The 3277-nt window shown below is 52.8% G+C and overlaps 1 protein-coding gene across 1 annotated transcript in view; it reads right to left on the bottom strand.

Annotated features, from left to right (window-relative positions):
* ADAR (adenosine deaminase, RNA specific) overlaps window positions 1-3259 on the bottom strand; it is a 35617-nt gene extending 32358 nt beyond the window's left edge. Inside the window, exon 1 of the mRNA XM_023534340.1 lies at window positions 2836-3259. The gene's annotated coding sequence lies outside the window, so the exon portion shown is untranslated. The remainder of the gene's footprint in view (window positions 1-2835) is intronic.
* Window positions 3260-3277: the final 18 nt, after the last annotated feature.

The following is a 3277-nucleotide window of genomic DNA, read 5'->3' as shown; positions in this document are numbered from 1 at the left end:
GTTTTGGTCTTCAAAAAGAAAAAAGGTTTGAAGTTCACAAACCTCGATCCCAAAACCCCAGTCGAAGACTGAGTTGTTTCTATAAAGGGCTTAGAATGGCAACTGGCACATTGTAAGCGCTCTGTTGGATGTTTTAAAAACAAATAAGAAAAAAGACTCAAATTATGGAAAAAGCCTTAATATAGTCCTATCGTAGTTCAGAAAGGTGTCTTACGGGTGGAGCTTCCAGGTGGCTTCTTCTTGGGGCTCACTGGCCTCTGCCGGTTTGCACAGGCGCGGGGAGGGCTCGGCCTTTCCAGGGCACACTGACATTTCCGGGGGGGCACTGACATTTCTGGGGGACACTGACATTTCCAGGAAGACTGTACCTGCCGGCAGGTAGGGATCCTCAGCAATGCGACACCGGTGTTTTCTCCCGTGGGCAGATTTTCATTCATTTGTTCAATAAACATTTATTAAGCACATACTACGTGCCAGGCACTGTCCTAGGCCCTAGAGATGCAGCAGTAAACAAAACAAAAATTCTTTTCCTCGTTTTTGTCGCGAAACTGATGCTCCAGAGAGAAGACAGGCAATAAGCAAATAGCCGGGTAATGTCAACTGGTTGTAACTGCTACACAGAAAATAATGCCAGCTGAGGGTAGGAGGCGAGGAACACAAAGCAGAGAGACCTCTGTCCCCAGGCTCTGAGTCTGAGTGCGGAGCAGCAGACAGCGAGCTGTGGTGGCGCACGGGTGCCTAATTCACTGGCGGAGGACAAGGCAGGCTTCTGGGAAGAGAAGCCAGGCCTGAATCCCGCGGAAGCCAGCCAGGTGACGCGGTGGGGGAGGCGGCTCAGACGGCAGATGCAAAGGCGTGGACGGGCGCAAGAACACACGCGATGCCACGACAGAAGAGCAGTGTGCGACAGACAAACCAGGTCGCTGGAAGGCTCTAGAAGGGCCTCGACGAAATGGGATGGGAGCGTGCACACAAGCACACGTGCAGGTTTGCCTGCCCGGTACCTCTGCACCTCCTCGCTCCGTGTGCTTAACAGGGTGCACTGTGCTCCTTCCTCCCAGGAGTGGGTCTGTGACACAGAGCTGTCCCATCGTGACGCCCCTCGCTCCTTGCCCCGTGATTAGTTTATACTGCTCGAAGACAGCTGTACGGTCACGGGCTTGTGGCAGCCAGTCATCAGCCCTCGCGGTGAGTGTAGAGAAGGCAGCAGGAGAGACTGGGGCCGACAGACAAAAGGAAGCGGAGAAAGGCAGTCGTCACAGTTTCGTGTCGGCCTCCTGATCCAGCCATGCCTGAAGCTCACCCTTGGACTTCCCAGTTAAATGATCAGAGCGGGGAACCCCTTTTTTGGCTTAAGTGAGTTTACACTGGGTTTCTGCCACTTGCATGAAATACATACCCTCTTCGGGAAAGAGCTTCACTGTGTGCGGCTGCAGTGGGGACCAGGGGACGGGAGGCTGAGTCCTGTCAGACGGTTTCTCCCATTAAGTTCGCTAAAGACCCTGACATATGAGTCGCAGTCTAAATGGATGGCGTACATAAACCTTGTGAGTCCCTCGTAATTCACTCTGCGGCCCTAAGCCATCTTCAGAGAGGGAGCCCGCAGAGAATGGTCCACCCCAAATGCCGAGAGCATCATGTTTAGAGCCACTCTGCTATTCCCACGTCAACGCACATTGGTCACAGATCTTTCCCAAATATTTAATTTGGCGACAAACTTAGTATTTTGAACTCTTTATCCCTGATACCAAACAATCATCCAGTGTTGTCCAGAAAACAACCCAAGCAGCTGTGCCCATCATGGTCCAAGCCTAACAGACGTCAGAGCAAAATGAACCGCTGTATCTCAAGAGATCACTACAGAAGCCCACAAGCTCGGAGCCTGCGTTCACGTGTCTGAAACCTCTAATCAGTTGGTCACAGATAATAATACCAACCTCAGTCCGAAACAGAGCTTCAAATCTTTAAATCCATGAATTGGAAAGATGCTCGGATCACACGGTAATAGTGTAAAACAGCTAGGCTTGAGGGGGCCTTTGTGCCTTAAGCGATGGGTCTCCTTCTGGTGGAAATGACAATACTTTAAGAATTTCCTTCCTTCCACGGGCATTTACCAAATACCTACTGTGTGCCCGCGATGCCAGCTGTGTGCCTGTGAGCCTCTCCTTTATCTCTGGGTGAAAAGGCCAATCTCGTTTCACATCTGGACCACGCTGGGTAAAATAAAAGATAATGTATCACTGGACAATTTGAGATGTTATTCTTACAGCAAATATCGGCCCTCTCAACTCCGCTTACGCCTCCCTCCCCCCACTGCGTGGGTTCACAATGCCAGGACTCTGGCCACTGAGAAATCACAAGACTCAAACTACGTGGCCTGAGGGCCTGGGTTCAAATTCTAGTTCTGCTTTATCATATCTGGCGGAATAGCAAACATCTAAAATAGCAGAAAGTTCCCCTGCTTCTCAAGCAGCTGTACCAATGGGAAACCTTCCGCAAGGGAGCAAGTTCAAGTGCGTGCCGGCTGTGCCCTTGCTAATAATAGCCAGACACTTCAACTTCTGACAACAACCCTGCAAGGTAGATATCATTATCCTCATTTTGTAGATATGGCCAAGTAAGAGTAGAGAGGTTAAATAACGCACTCGGTGTCACACAGCTGGCGAATGGCAGACCCGACTCCGAGTTCATGCCTCTTCTCCGGTTCCCTGCCCCCACACAGCGAGCACTCAACTGTTTGTCACATAATGAAATAACGAAACGATATTCCAGGACCTCTGCAACCATGGGCACGAGGCTTCTTTGGTAAAGGAAGAAGTTGGCATCATCACTCACGTTTGCCCGACAATTTGATGCTCCTGCGTTCTCTGCTCCCGAAGACCTGTTCGGGCAAATCCAGCCTCCGTCGCCGGCCACCGCCACTGAGCAGGCCTGCGTGCACGTCCCCTCCCTGAGCCGCTCAGGCTCCGCTCCCGCTAACCGCACGCTGGGACTCCCCCACTCTGCATTTTCAATCCAACGACAGGTGTCCCTTTTCGAAAGGCAAGTTTCCCAAACTGGGACACCAACACGGAACACCTGAGGCAGGCTGACCCTCCAGTGGGGCGCCCGAGTCGAGCCGAACGGATGAAGGAAGGGCAGGTGACGCAAGCAGGCCTCCCGCACCAGGGCCGGACCGAGGCAGAGCGCGGCGGCCGTGACCCCGCAGTGGGCTCTGCCCGGCGGCCGCCTACGCCATCCCTGTGTTCGGCGCGCCGAGGGCGGCGGGTGTTATCCC

Source organism: Pteropus vampyrus, unplaced genomic scaffold (genome assembly GCF_000151845.1).
Source record: "Pteropus vampyrus isolate Shadow unplaced genomic scaffold, Pvam_2.0 Scaffold124, whole genome shotgun sequence".
Lineage (NCBI taxonomy): Eukaryota > Metazoa > Chordata > Mammalia > Chiroptera > Pteropodidae > Pteropus > Pteropus vampyrus.
The sequence above is the reverse complement of the archived record's forward strand: the minus strand, read 5'-3'. Positions and strand labels throughout refer to the sequence as shown.